This window comes from Ixodes scapularis, unplaced genomic scaffold (assembly GCF_016920785.2).
Source record: "Ixodes scapularis isolate PalLabHiFi unplaced genomic scaffold, ASM1692078v2 PGA_scaffold4__175_contigs__length_147842914, whole genome shotgun sequence".
NCBI lineage: Eukaryota > Metazoa > Arthropoda > Arachnida > Ixodida > Ixodidae > Ixodes > Ixodes scapularis.
This window is the reverse complement of record NW_024609879.1, coordinates 142,309,439-142,325,388: the sequence shown is the minus strand read 5'-3', so window position 1 is coordinate 142,325,388 and position 15,950 is coordinate 142,309,439. Positions and strand designations below refer to the sequence as shown.

Here is a 15,950-nt window from a genome sequence, read left to right as displayed (position 1 = left end):
GAAGAGGCAGGCCACTCATCACATCGAGAAAAAAAGGTTTTGTGGACCGTTTCATGCTGTGTGAAGTTGTGCCTTCAAGATTTGGTGGTTGAGAGAGGAAACAATGCTTTTGGCGTTTGAACTGCGAATGTTTCGATAAACCAAAGTATAGCCATCTAAAATGCACTGCATTTCACCTTGAGTCTGGCCACAAGGGATGCTACAAGCCATTAGAGCCGATCCAAGTTTGCGAGAGTGTTACGTGACCTTGGAAAGGGGCGCAGTGATGCACAGAGCGTATCGCTTACTGCATTCACGGAGCTGGATTGGCAAGGGTGGCACATGGTGTCCGCCACGATGGGACACGAGGTGAAACGGAGTGTAGTAACGCTTTACAAGCAGACTGGCTCTTTTTTTACTATGGTTCTTGAGGTGAATACGAGTATAGAGCCACTAAAGAAGCTTTGCTCAAAAGCATTGATGCTCCTTTTTCCAGTTATCTCGTGGGCACCGTCTTTTTGTTGCCTAATGCAGAGTGGGTGCAATAGACCTTTCTTCTAAATCACCAGTTTAGAAATAACTGTCACCACCTGGTGGAAAACTGTTACAGGATTTCCAGGATGAAACAATACAGTCTAAGCTCATTACAACAGACCTGGTCGCAACAGACATTTGGGTATAACATACTGATTTATGTAGTTTGGTTAGTTTTCCTCTATGTACCATTGACTCAACTTCATATCTGCATACAACATACTCCTTTTACAACAGACCAAAATTTTGGTCAAAATCAAGGTCTCTTATAACAAGGTTAGACTGTACAACTTCTCTTTTTACTTGGGTATTTTTTTGAAACAAATGCACCAGTTAGTCATACATTTGTGGTAAAGAACTGGGGATTGGAAAATCAGAAAGTTAGTTTAGGGCAGGGCTGGGCAGGGATACTCTAAAAAGTATTTGGGAATACAAATACTGAGATACATGTGTTTTATGGCCTAAAATGCAGATACTGAGATACCTTTGTCTTTTATGCAATGGGATATCCCTGAGATACTTCTGCAAAAACGGAGAAAAAGTATTCCGGAAAACAGATACAGATACTTACAGAAATACATTTGTTCGCGAACGGTACAATGTGGAGAGGGCCTGGCGAATGTAAATGGTAATTTAGGCGTGCGCTCCTCTTTTTGTCATTTTATGCACTTGCCCTTACCTCAAACTATTTATTGATCAAAAATGCCGCAAAAAAAGCGTGGCCCCCCCCACATGAACCACATAGTTACTGAACGGTAAAGACTGCGTACCATGCTTGACGAAAGGCGTCTGCTTGAAACGAACCCTGTTTTGCCGAGAGGGCGCACCTCAAACTGTTGTCTGGTATGCTTCTGAGTCGCCCATAGTATGGGGACATTGGACAACAGATGGGGGGGACCGGTGGCCGAGTGAGCTAGTGCACACTAAAGTCGCTGGATCCTGGAAAAGTAGCACCATTGTCTTCCCTACCTGCTAGCCAGACACAAACGGATACTAACGTACAGACGACCAAAACCTTGGAAGGAAATTGGCTAATCTGTCTACGTTGCCATGAAAATCGCTGTCTCTGTCCATTCAAATCCTCGAAACTTCCAGAGGGTCGTTCTAAACCAGTCGCGCCAAGATCATCATGGAGCATCATCGTACTGGAAGTGTTCCTCGCCAATGTAAGTGTCTTTGGCATTGTGTATGCAATCAGTTCTTATCAATCATGCCCATCTCTACGGATCTCTTGCAATTATATTGTTGTTCTTGCGTATTTCAAAACAGGCAAATTATTTTTCAGTGCATCCAAGCACCGACGCAGCATGTGGTGGTGGTATGAAGATGTACTCTTGTTTTGCCAGTGTGTGGATGGCAAAATGTCGATATACAAGAAACGTCCCCATAAAGCTACCCGTCACCAGCGAATTTAGATCAGCTCGCCAAGAACGTAGGGGTCTGGGAGAAATTGCTCATTTCACGGACCAAGAGGGCGACCATCGGTGTCACTTTCCCAGGATCCAGCAACTTTAGCGCACATCAGCTCGGAGCACGTGGCGCAAAAGCTCGCGCTGTGGAACCCAGGGATCCTGGGTTCAATCCCCACCCCTGCCCATTTCAATGTGGATGAGCAGGTACCGGTGTGCGGTCGTGTCTCATTACTGCGTGATGCACAATAAAGACCCCAGGCTAGCGGTTGTACTGCACTGGCTAAATTTCTCGTGTACAGCTGGGAGACAAGTCGCCCAATGAGGCAGGCTAAGTTCTAGGCTGTACAAACATACACACTCCCCAATTTTACAGCGTAGCTGTTAAGGACTAGTTTCCCCAGGATTGTGTCCATCTGCACAGAAATGTCGATTCAACACACTGGTTGGCACGCTGTCGCTCATAGATGGTGGCAGCTGTTCAGAGCGTTCTGTTTGCCGGTTGTCTGTTTGCCGCTGTCGCTCATAGATGGCGGCAACCTTTCCAGCCTTTCCACTCTGGCTTGCCGACTTTCGAATGGCCATCACTTCATTCCCACCATAGTACAGCTTCACTGGTCTTCCTTCTTCACCAAAGTGGAAAGGCTAGAAGTTTTTTACAGCAAAGCTGTTATGCACTAGGATCTGGGAAAAGAAGTGGAAAAGAACGAGCGGCTTGCATGCGAAAGCATGCAAGCCGCTCGTCCGCTTCCTTTTTCGTCTGCTGCGTACATTCGTCGCCTGTCGGCGCGTGTGCTCCCCTGGTGACCTTGGACGCTCCACGCTGATGGACGCGCAGCGCCATGGGGTGAGCAGTCGTGGAAACTGACAAGCGCAGCGGCCGACATGAGAGCCCCGTCGACGCGCCAGCCAGTGGAACCGAAGGAAACTGCCGTTTTCGCGCTTCAGACTAATGACGTCGGCTCGCTCCACGAGACAGTTAATACTTTCGCATTAAAAATAAAAAGAAAAAAAAGTGAAAGCCGTTTACAACTCCCTGTAACGCCGAATTTGAGCGCAGCTCTTGAGGAGGAGGAAGGAGGGGTACTGGGGGGGTGGGTCACGTGAAGATGCCGATGACGTCATCAGCGACGATAACGATGCGGATACCGATGACGTCATCAGTGATGACGATGACGATGCCGGTGACGTCACTGATGACGTCATCAGCGATGATGACGATGATGATGCGGATGCCGGTGACGTCATCAGTGATGATGACGATGCTTATGACGGTGACGTCATCAGTGACGATGACGTCATTGGGGGGTCACGTGACCTCGGGGGAGGGGGTCATGTGACCTCAGAGTGGTCACGTGACCTCGGGGGGGTCACGTGACCTCGAGGGGGGTCACATGACCGCGGGGGGTCACGTGACTTTGGGTGTCACGTGATCTTGGGGGTCACGTGGCCTTGGGGTGACCTTGGTTACGCCGACGCCGCTCAAGCCGGGAACGGGCCCCTAAGAGCTGCGCTCTAAAACAGTGTGAGTCAGCCTTCCTTGGCGTTATTAGATCGAGGTCGTCCAAGGCGTCGTCCGAGAGACCGTCCTAGGCGTTGTCCTAGAAGTCATCCTTGAGGTCGTCCTAGAAGCCGTCCTTGGAGTCATCCTCTAGGCGTCGCTCTTGAAGACGTCCTTGAGGTCGTCCTTTGCGTCCTCTAAGCGTCGTCCTCGAGGTCATCCTAGAAGTCGTCCTTGAGGTCATCCTCGAGGTCGTCCTAGACGCCGTCCTCTAGGCATCGTCCTATAGACATTGTAAAAATAACAGCTTCGCTGGTCCTCCATTTTCACGTGAAGTGGAAGGGCTCTACAATTTTTTAATTTTTTTTGGTCAACAGAGCCCCATACATTTTCCAACCAAGCCCTGCTAAATTGGAAAGAGTAAAGGGCTTTATGGGAGGAGTTTATTCTGTTATTCTTGCAAGTAACCTCCCTTAAACCAGTTCTTTTTTTTTCCCTCTCTTTTTTTTTTTTTTTTGAACGTTGGTGACTGGATTATAAGGCGGAACGTTCATATGGTATAAGTGGACCTTTTGGCGAATATGTGCTGCCACCTAGACACGCGACTGGGTCGACTGGGTTCGAGACTAAGTGGCCAGAAAAGAACGCCTCTCTCACTCGTTCGACACCCAAAACGTCAGCCACATCCTGTTCGCCCGTTGCGCCGCTGTGACCTAGCTAGATGAGTCCTAACCGAGCCGCTCTGGCCGTGCCTAGATACGGCTCCCCCAAACTTGCCTTTGTCCCCATCGTGGGTTGTCTTCTGCCTTGAAGTCGACAGAAAGGAACCATTTTTCCTCTCTGCTCGGCCAGAAGGAGGAGAGGACTCTCGAACCATCGATGTTTCTGCAAAAGGTCCATTCTGAAGCTTGCACCAAGCAGATGCTTCTACCTTTTAAATTGATTGTAAAAACGGCAAGAAATATAACAATATACTTAAGTCTGGCAAAGTATGCGATACCAGCGAAACACTGTAAATACATTGCATTTCACCACTGAGACAGATACATTTTTCAAATGTATCTTGATACATATAGGGAGTATTCACTGGCGGCCATATTTGTGTGCGCGGCTGCTGAGCGTGTGCTGACGGCGATCTTCCGCAGTCCTTTTGGAGCGTACATTTAGCACCATCAAGGTTGCCGGTCTTAGCAGGCTATTAATGTGAGCTCGTTCTGGACATGCGCTCTAAACATCGCCCTCAAATATGGCGTCCAGTGAATAAGGAGTATTCACTGGGCGCCATATTTGTGGGTGCTGTTTAGAGCGCATGCTCAGAATGAGCCCACATTAATAGGTTGCTAAGACCGGCAATCTTGAGGGTGCGAAATGCACGTTACAAAAGAACCCTGGAAGCTCGCCATCAGCACGCGCTCAGCAGTCGCGCACACAACTATGGCCGCCAGTGAATACTTCCTATACTCAAAAGTATTTCTAAGATATAATCGCGATGTATTTGAATCGTGACACTGCCCTGCCCAGCCTTGTTTGGGGTCCCATATCTTTGGGATTAAAAAAATAATAAAAACTAAAACGGTGCAAGTGAGTTGTAGCGGAAGTTACGATGTCAAATAACCATTTTGCCTCTCCTCTCCACTTTTTTTTACTTTTCTGGTTTTTTAATTTCGGGTTATTCAGAATCATGGCAAACATGCCTCTACACAACTCTTTAATTTGTAAAAAAAAGCTGAGCTTTTAAGAACAAAAAGGTAAAGACAAAAAAAAAATTTAAACTCCCGCGCATGTCGATGACGTTTTCTCTTGTAAATGCTGAATGGCTGAATTATTGGCAACGTTGATGATAGGTGAACTTTTTGCACGTTTTGAACCCAAAATCCCAGCTCGATCCGATCCAATCCACTGGCCCTGTTGATGCTTGATGGTGGATTCCGTGGATTTAGTCATGGGGTTTGTGCACGGTGTAAGTGGGTTTGGGCGTGGTTTAGGTCCATGCGTGATGTGCCTGATGTGCGGTGTATGAGTGCTCCTTGCTTTTCCGTGTTGTAGCACAAATGCCACCCGTGCGTTATCATGCACGGGTGTCGTTAAGCTGGTCAAGCCACCAATCGCATCACATGTGGTGCACGACCCTTTGTTCTATCGAAGTTCTATCCAGTTACAAGACCTCTTACTTAGAACAGACAGAAAATTAAATGTAGAAGTTTTCTCAACGAGTGCCAAAGGCTTTCGGAAGCAACAGCAACTAGGGTGAGCTTCATATTTGATTAGTTTTCAGTGCCTGTGTGTACTGTCGGGGCTTTTAGAGACGTGGAGACCGCCAAATTCGTATTGTCGAAAATTCTGAGTTTATTAGAGTTTATATTTGTTTAATTCCCGATCTTCAGAAATTCAGAGTTTAATTTCTTAGTGTTTTATATTAAAAATAAATAACCGGGTGTAAACCAGGGGCTTCCCATCAAAAAATGAAATTTGGGGGCGGGGAGGGAGGGAGGGGGAGGGGTGGCATTGAGGATAGGGGAGTTGTTGCGAATTAAATAGTGGGTGCCTTCAGAAAAACAGGAGGGGGTGTATAGGGAAATCAATGGTGTAAACGTATGGTAGATAAAAAAATAAAACACACTTGTATCAGTTAACATTTCTTCAGCTGGATTTGGCATTGGTGCCATTGCCATTTGCAGTACTAATTTGTCCCACGACATAAGTTTCACACAAGTGCTGCTTCGATAAATGTCAATACGTAATTAAAATCAATAAACTCATCGCCAGGAAGCTACCCCGCAGCCGCACAAGATGGGGGTGGTAAAGGATGTAATAGAGAAGTTTCAACTGCCCCTCTTCCCCATTTTATACAATCTTTATGATCCACAGCTTTCAATGTTACAGAAACAGAACCTTTCCTTCCTCTAAAGCACAAATACCGGGTGAAACAAGGAGACGGTAGGCTCTTTAAATCGACCGGAAAATTCGGTTTCTTAACCTATCGCGCTACGACTTTGTGCAGCGTCGCCCACAGATGGTGCATTTTTTTTTGTAAAATTTGCAAAGAGTGAACTTACCTGAGGAAAAAGTAAAGAAAGAAAAAGGCTTAGCTCCTATGGAAACGCAGCGACGCCACCGGTCTGCAATCAACACGGCGCCGTTTTGCACGGTAGACAAGAGATGGCGCAACGAACGCCGCCAACGAATGAGCATACGGCGCCGAGAGCCAGCGTTTTTAGCAGACGATCTTTTCGAATCGCGTTCCGCAAACGGCGACAGTTGCAGAAACAAAAACAGGCGCGGTAACAACAAGCAACTGCAGTTCCTTGTCTGCTAAAAACGCCGGTTCTCGGCGTCGTCTGCTCGTTCGTTGGCGGCAGTTGGCGTCGCGACCGCTTGCGCCATCTCTTGTCTACCGTGCGAAACGGCGCCGTGTTGTCTGCAGACCGGTGGCGTCGCTGCGTTTCCATAGGAGCTAAGCCTTTTTCTTTCTTTACTTTTTCCCCAGGTAAGTTCGCTCTTTGCAAATTTTAAGAAAAAAATGCACCATCTGTGGGCAACGCTGCACAAAGTCGTAGCGCGATAGGTTAAGAAACCGAATTTTCCGGTCAATTTAAAGAGCCTACCGTCTCCTTGTTTCACCCGGTAGTATGGCCCAAACTGGAAACCAAAACAGTGGCCTTTGTCAGGACCCGAAAGTAGTCAGTCTTGTACACGTTACTAAGAAAACGTAATTGATTACAATTACTATTACTCTTGGCTAAAAAGTATTCGATTAGATTACTTGATTACTCGACGGCAAAAGTAATTGGACATTACTTAAAGAAGTGTTCGTTACTTTTCCGATTACTTTATTGTGTGAAGACACATCTTTAGCACTTATAACAATGAAGTACTTCCAACCTATATTTCACATTTGCACAAGTATTGAAGAAGAAAAACTGGCTCCCTCTTTGTGGTCGTTGCACCTTCACAATGCGGACACAAGCATAGAATTTGTTTGAAGACGTTTAATGATTTGGGCGTTCGCCAGTGTGTGTGTGTGTCTGGGGGGGGAGCGGAGAGTGTTCTAGATCTTGTTAAGTTAGAGCAAGGGTTGTCGCTCAAAGTTTGCGTCGCTCATTTTATTATTCACATGTGGATGAGCTCGCATGTTATACAAAAGAGCAGCAGCTCCAGGATTTGAAACGGATCATGTGTAGTATCCTTTAGCGGAAAATATCGCCCCGACCACTTCTCAACTCGAAACATTGCTTGTCACAAAGACAATGTAGGGGAAATGAGGAAATATTTCAACTGTCTTTGTTATATTTTGCATTCGCTTTAGGCATTCTTCGGTTCTGGTTCTCCTACGGGCTGCGAGTAGGTACCCTAAGCAGGATTTTTTTATTTTTTTATTTCTGTGTGTGTGTGCGTGAGGGGGCTAGTTTGGACGAAGGACTCACAAAGCTACATTCTGCTTCCTCAAACTTCGCCCTGAATGGCCTTTGTCACGCACTGTGGCCTCCCTGGGGCTTCCCACTCCCAATCCCAGCTCAAAAAAAAAAAACAAAAAAAAAACGGACATTTTACAGAAACTGTACATAGAAAGAGATTGACCTCGTTTCCCACAGCTCCGCAAAAATCTTTTTTCCGTTCGGGAAAAAAGAAGCAAATATCATTTTTGTCATTTCATAAAAAAAAGGCGTGTGCGGGGGGGGGGGGGGGGGGGGGGGGTGTCCCGTGGACAAATAGAAACGGTTACAAGTAATTTTATTACTTCAAAAAGTAATCAGATTACTCTTGTGATTACTGCTTAATAAAAGTAATCAACTGATTACAAAATTACTCCAAAAAGTAATCGATTAGAAGTAATTTGATTACATGTAATGCGTACGGTACAAGTCTGAGTACAGTGGCCTGGGCCGGCTTCCTAGAAAATGCGTCTTAGCCTAGACTGGGCGAAAGAAATCCTGCCAAGCCTGGGGCGCACGAGTGCTTGAGCCTTGAGTTCAGATGCCACTCTGCTTGTGCGCTAGTTTTGGCAGTGCTTTCTTTCACCCTGTCTTAGCTAGGAGACGCTGCTTCCAGCCCCAGCCCAGTTGTCCTGAATGAACCTTAATGAGATAAGCGGTAAGACTTCTTTCGACAATGGTCCGAGATTTGAAAGATAACTGTGCTGGCATCTTCCCAGCTGAATGGACCCTGTGCGTTGATCGAACATAATTGAAAAATATTGTCCTTTTTTTTTTTTTTTGGAGGAGGGGGGGCGGGGTCAATGGCACGTAAGCATTGGGAGTTTACCGGCTAAATCTAAATCTACCAAAATTTTTACCGGCGGGAGTTTTTCTAAGTTTTTCGGATTTATTCAAAAACATGGAATGGTACTTATAGGTAGGGTTCCGCGTTTTCTGTTTCTATTTGATCGAAATTCGGCATACTTTTTTCGGTGTTTATTTTAAAAATCAATTTTCGTTTTTTTTTTCGGCGTATATCTATGCCTACAAAACTTTATCGGCTTTTTTCGGGGAATATAAAATAAACACCAACGGACACTGGATCCGATGATCCTTCTAGCTCTGATATTTGTGATCACTCAAAGAATAACAGCACAGATACACTGAAAAATAAATAGACACTTTATTTGGCAAATGTGTGCAACTGTAAAAGAAACAAGAAAAAAAAAACAACAGAAGTACTAACAAGTCAGATACGAAGCCTATGCCGAAAAAACGTGGAACTTCACCTTCTGTACGTCAGGATTACGTGATCTTATTATAGTGCACACACATGTACTTTCCCAGGTTCTCCTCATTAATCCGCCCTCTTTCTTTCCTGTTAATATGACCCTGAGCTTCGAGAATGTCCACTCAACGCTAACACTGGACACTGGCAGGCTGAGGACATGAAGCACTGCCTGAGCCAAAATCGGCCTATCAACCAATTGTGACTGCCAAAAGAGACACGGTGCGACATTTTGAAGCACAACACAACATGCAGAGCTTGCATCAAGTCAGTCTTCCTTACAACGAGTTTGAAAACACGCTCGTACATGGCGAAGTCATGGGGCATTTCGGACTTCATGTTCCGATCGATGATCGCATCAAACCAAAACGTCGTGATGGCATCCGTGTATCCCATACATTCGGACATGTTTCGATAGACACTGTCTTTCCACTTTTTCGCCACGGCTCTGCGGTACGACTGGAAGGTCAAAGTGACCTTTTCCGGTTAAAACTGAATTTTAGAAAATGGATTCGACGTACTTTTATCGGTTTAAACCGAAAATGCTGAACCTAAAAACTGACCTTTTTCGGTTAAAACCGAATTTACGAAAATGCATTCGGCGTACTTTTAACGGTTTAAACCGAAAACTCCGAACCCTACTTATAGGGCTCTCCTCTCAACCCTCCCCACCCCTTCCCTTTCCAAAAAAAAATATTCCTAGCTGTTCCACTGTCGGCATGAAGTCATGTAAACACAGCTGCGTGGAGCATGTTGAAGACTCCAGGTTAGCATTCTCTTGCCAGATTGGATTAATTTCCCCCTCCCAACACTTGAACCTTTGTCGCCATAGGGAGATTGACCTCTCGCTGTATAAACGTTTACAGGACTCAGTTTTATTTGCTTTGCCCAGTGAAGGGCGAAGAACAACACTTTTGTATGTATACGCCGTGTTCATAACAACAGACTCTTGAAAAGTCCGTCAAGCAACATTGGCGGTTGCCATTACTCGGGCACGAAGCGTGTGTTCGGATCCAAGCCCTTGCCGAACGCCGAAGCATCAGATAAAGGTGGTTGTGGACGGAGTAGCCGTTTTCAATACGAGCCGAGCTAGGTTCACGCCAAACACTAACGGAGCCCCCATGTCCTATACATCGGAGTAGGTGTCCAAGCAATGGCGGACCCAGAAAATGCTACTAGATGGCAAGCACTTTCGAAAAATTGCAGGGGTGTCCAGGCCGTCGTATGCAAAGAGCCATAAAAAATAACCATTTTAACTTGACAGCCGAGGCCACTAGGCCACCATCTCGGTTGGTGGCCTCGTGAATTTCATTCATAAGGCGGTTGCTCATTATGTCACAGACCACAATCTCATTTATTTGGTTGGTCCAATTGCATGGTGGCAGAAGGCCACCAAAAAGCAAGCTATTTTTCTATTATCCATCCTGATCCAAGCAGAGAGTAAAAAAGTGAAAGCCGTTTACAACTCCCTGTAACACCGAATTAGAGCGCAGCTCTTGAGGAGGAGGTGGAAAGGGTACTGGGGGGTGAAGTGACCTGGGGGGGGGGGGTCACGTGACCTTGGGGAGTCACGCGACCATGCCGATGATGTCATCAGTGACGTCACTGATGACGTCATCAGTGACGATGCGGACTCCGATGACGTCATCAGCGATGATGACGATGCAGATGTCGGTGATGTCACTGATGACGTCATCTGTGATGATGACGATGACAATGCGGATGCCCCCCCCGAAGTCACGTGACCCCCGCCGAGGTCACGTGACCTCCCCGATGACGTCATCGTCACTGATGACGTCACCGGCATCCGCATCGTCATCATCACTGATGACGTCATCAGTGACGTCACTGATGACCTCACCGGCATCCGCATCGTGATCGTCACTGATGACGTCACCGGCATCCGCATCGTCATCATCACTGATGACGTCATCAGTGACGTCACCGGCATCCGCATCGTCATCATCACTGATGACGTCATCAGTGATGATGCGGATGCCGGTGACGTCATCGGGGAGGTCACGGGACCTCGGGGGGGGGGGGGGGGGGGGGGGGGCGTGACCCTGGGGGGGGTCACGTGACCTCGGGGAAGTCACGTGACCTCGGGGGGTCACATGACCTTGGGATGACCTTGGGGGCCACGTGACCTTGGGATGACCTTGGTGACGCCGCTCAAGCCGGGAACGGGCCCCTAAGAGCTGCGCTCTAAAAAGAGGGGGGGGGGTATGCTTACGCACCGAGCTGCACTCTCGCAAAAAGCCGGCTTGTGTGCAGTAGTTTGGCCACCCGTGATCTTTGGCAATGTCCCGCCACTGTTGATGGACGCCTGAAGCGGAGAGGGCCAGTGATCATATTCCTTGCCGCTGCTCTGCGCCAGGGTGCAAGCACGGCTGTGTAACATATAAAGGCCGAAGGGGGGATAGTATTTTTTTGCTCTATCACAAAGGACAAAGATATCCTCGAACAACGATTTGAACAGCAGGTCATACTGTATAAGCATTTTAACAAAATTTTTATTTAGTGGGGGTATATACATGTTATTGGTGGAGCCACCATAAGGTTCCATGAGGGCGTCCTTTATTAAGAAGCGTGCCACCATGTCCCCATGTCCAACTGCTTAATTTGCATATTTATTCTATATGTGTTACGAGTCTCGTTAGGACCCAAGCAGCAATTGGGGCACGACATGCTTAAACGTCAGAATCCTTGCTTTAACATTTCAGCAGCGTGTCCTGCCCTTATTTTGTGGCAAATCAATTAATTTTTTTCATCTGACTGACAAGTAGTGAGGTTACCAATGAGAAAAAGCTTGACATAATTTAAAAAAAAAAAATGTGCTAGTTCCATGAGCCAGAAAATGCATGCCATGTTTATTAATATATGTTCATTGTGTCACCTTCACAGTGTATGAAGTTCAAAATCAAGGCAGCCTGAAGCCATGTAATAACCATGTCATTTGTATTTTGTGCAGTAGGTGAATGGTGTGTTGCCAATTCTCAACTGATCGATTTGTGTGACGAGGAACTTATTTCTCCAAGCTCTCTGCTTCACAGCGTGAGCTCAAAACTGACACATGTGAAATAAATCTTGTAGGACAGCTGTGAGTGCACAAAAGTACCTGCAGGCTCACAGAAGTTTAGTGCTGTGCTTTGGACATGCAGTCCACGAGAGAGAAATACAGATAACATTAGTAGTCATGAGAAAATGGCGGCCAACGAAGGCCACAGATGCGTGGAGATTAATGGAATCTGCCAGCAGGAAAGGACCCCCTTTTCCAGTGCTGAGTGCAAGTCGTCTGCCTCTTGCGCTGGAGTTACAGTGACGTCAGAACGATGCTGAGCTCTGATCGGCTTTGATTGAAAGTAGACCTCAATGCTAGATGCCTTGAGGTGTACCCACTATTTCTTTCAATCAGCCAATAGGAGCTCGGCGTTCAAAACCCCAAAGGCTAGCGCTACATTTTGTCAAAGTCGTAAACGTTCAATGAAGTAGAGTTTAATTTTACGGTCAGAAAAACTTTTGCCTTTTCTGAAACACCCGGTACTTTGTTCTGCTAGAGTTGGCCTTCACTGTGAGCTCTGGTCTGTGTCATAATGCTGCACTGCAAGCTTTCACTAGATTGTTTGCAGGAATCACCATTTTTGTTCATTCACTCTCTTCTAAACCTTGCAGGCCACATTCGGAGGGCAATGTCTCAGATGTGATTGACAACTCGTTACTGCTTTGGACAGGAGGTCACCCATCAGCCCAGTCAACTTTTGGCAGCTTGAGTGCTCTGCAGTGTCTCTGTCAACAGTGTGGTAGCAGCGGATCGGATTTGGCTTGGTCTGATTTCGCGCAATTTCTTGCAATCAAATATACCAGTTTGCCCATCCGTTCCGTTATATCTTGAGAGACTTCTCACCTCCAAAAGATAACCCACCCCTGTTTTTGCCATGATTCCTGTGTTTCGACAGATAATATTTTCATCCCAAATATTATTGACTGTATGTTAATTTGCTTGACTAGTGTGGTGTTGCGATTTCTCATTAGCAGGTAGTGACTGACCATTGTACTATCAATAGACACACATTACTGACCTGTAGAGAACCTCTCGACTGCTCTTTCTGTACTGGCTGATTGGTTGCATGTGGTGTACTGGTGTAAGCTGTTGTGGAGACACTAATTTACTTTCTTAATCTCATTTATGTGTTTTTATGTTTTGGAAGGGATATATGACGACACTAGCAGGTCCATATGTTGCGATGCCAGTTTTTGGAGAACTGCGTAGAGACTTAATCAATAGAGTACTCTTAAAGGGCCCCTGAAAAGAAAAAGAATTGTTTTTTTTTTAAAGTCTGGTTGGGACACGCATGCCAAAAGGATAACTTTACGCAAAAAAACTTATAGTGCAATATTGTTAGCACAAAATTTATTTTAAATTCCGCGACAAAGCTTATGACGTCACGGAATGGTCATGCACTCTCTCCACCTCTCCTCCACGCGCCCGAAATGCCTAGAGAAAAGTTGAAAGGAGGTGACTACCAACTAAATGGCATCTTGCGCCAACAAAAAATTTGCGCTAAAAATTTTTTTTTTCCATAAAATAATTTTTAACATGCATGTCTTACCCAGATTTAAAACAAACAAACATTTTTTTTCTTTTTAGGGGTCTTTTAATTTTTTTTTGGCCCTAATGCAATCTAGTCATGCAGATGCACGTGTGACAATTTACCAAAAATATTGAGAGAAGACTGTGGGCCTCTGCACGGGTCATTGGCCCTCTTGCTGCCCCAATACCTAGTGGTACCTTAGGCATTAGGCTTCTTATGCCGAGAGGTTTTACTGACGGCCTAATTGCTCTTTATATTTGTTATTTTCACTTCGCTTCGCAACAAAATGCTCTGTAGGTTCTGTTCTGTTTTCAACGTTCTGCAAGGTGCGAGTCCATGCAATAGACCAGGAGTGGCCAGGCTGACCCGGCAATCTATCTTGAGTCAAAAGCAGTCTAACTGTACGTAAGGTAGCACTAGCAGAAGACTACCAAACCACAACCTGTCTTTGATTTAAAACGCGTTGCATGTTTCTTTTTGGGGAAGTGCTCGTGTGACCGTGAGTGAGGTGGGGGAGTGGAGTGGGGGGGTTAGGGGAGTGTGCCGCGAGCCGCACTTTAACACGCAAAGAGCCGCAGCTTGGCCTCCCCTGCAATAGACCTTTGTTCAAGCCTGCCCGGCGCCCAAAAAACTTTCCGTACAGACCCGGCCCCTAAACTTCCCCACAAAATTGTGTGCTACTGAGCAGACGTAACTAAACCTGAGACCGGCAGAAGAAAAAGGAGAACACGAAAGAGAGGACGACACTCATGACGTCTCGAACACAGCTGAAGGTTTATTCTAAAACCGCACCCTTTTATAGGGGTACGCCCGCAGTCACCGCCAAGAACGTTAACACCAAGTCACTCGGCAAAGGCAATCAAAAAAACTGCCCTTGACACTTCCACGCTTGCCAAGCTGTGGAAGTGTAAAAGTATTACCAACAAGTAATAAAAAAAATAATTGCAAAAGGTTTGTCTATTATTATCGACGGGACACTTACTGTAAAATACTGGGCAAGCGCCCACTCAATCTTTGGAGAAAAAATGGGGGATGGGCGCTTGTCCGGTCATCAATTTTACCTATAAATGTACTGTGGCGTATTTTCTCATATCTTACAAATTTGGTAACGGGCGCTTAATGTGAAATGGGCGGGTGTGCGGTATTCTACGGTACACATTTCCAGTAGTACCACACTTGCCAAGGTCAACCAACTGGCTAACACACAAAAAATGAAAAAGATTACATTTGTAAAAAAGTTTGTGTCCGCTTGTCAATCACCACCGACGAAACACGGGACACTACTGAGCCCAGGCTTTTGGGTATAAGCCCGAGACTGTAGTACTGTACAAGCCTCAAAAATATCCTTAGTCACGCAAAGCAGCAGTATAGGCTGTGTGTGACCAGTTTGTTGCAGGTCAACTGGGGTACCATTGATGTGTGGGCAGTTACACTGCCCATACATTAATGGTGCACATTGTGCTTTAGTGGTTGGTGTTCCTGTCTTGAGCTTTGTTTTTACATGTTTTCCTGGCAGGACTGACGACTGCTTCCAATGATAGAGGGGGCGGCGCTGGCCACGAAGACAGCCAGAACTGGTTCTCTTCCTCAGGGATGCAGCCTGGCTGGGATGCACACCAGTGCCGCTTTTGCCCCTACTCCTCTTACAACAAGGGTGACATCGCCCATCACGAGAAGACTCACACAAAGGATCAACCCTTCAGCTGCTCACTCTGCCCAAAAGCGTTCACGCAGAAGAAAAATCTGCAGCGTCACGAAAGAGCTCACACCGGCGAAAAGCCGTTTCAGTGCCGGATTTGCAAGAGGGTGTTTGCACGGATGGCTCACTTGTCGGGTCACCTGAAGGTCCACCTGAAGGTCCACACGGGAGAAGGGGTGTTCAGCTGCGGCGTCTGTGGGATGACGTTTAAGTACCGTTGCAACCTGTTGTGCCACGAAAGAACCCACGCGGAAGAACGGCCTTTCAAGTGAGACGTCTGCGGGATGGCGTTTGTTCGTGTAAGCTCCTTAGCATTGGATCAGCCACTCACGGGAGAATACCGAAATCCTGTAAGCGACCGCTTCAAAAAAAGAATTGTTCAGTTTTGGGCAAGTTACTCGCAGTAAGTAAGTTGGTACAGTTACTTTCAGAGCTGGGGAGATTGGTGGCCAAGTGGGCTAGTGCACACCAGCTCGGAGCATGTGGAGTGAAAGCTCGCGCTGCAGAACCCAGGGATCCTGGGTTCAATCCCC

The 15,950-nt window shown here is 46.5% G+C and overlaps 1 long non-coding RNA gene across 1 annotated transcript; it reads left to right on the top strand.

Moving 5' to 3' along the window:
* Positions 1-5,246: 5,246 nt before the first annotated feature.
* On the top strand, positions 5,247-15,950 carry LOC121046143. Its single transcript, XR_005798008.2, has 3 exons — positions 5,247-5,670; positions 12,799-12,951; positions 15,235-15,950. It is a non-coding gene; the product is annotated as an uncharacterized LOC121046143 (long non-coding RNA).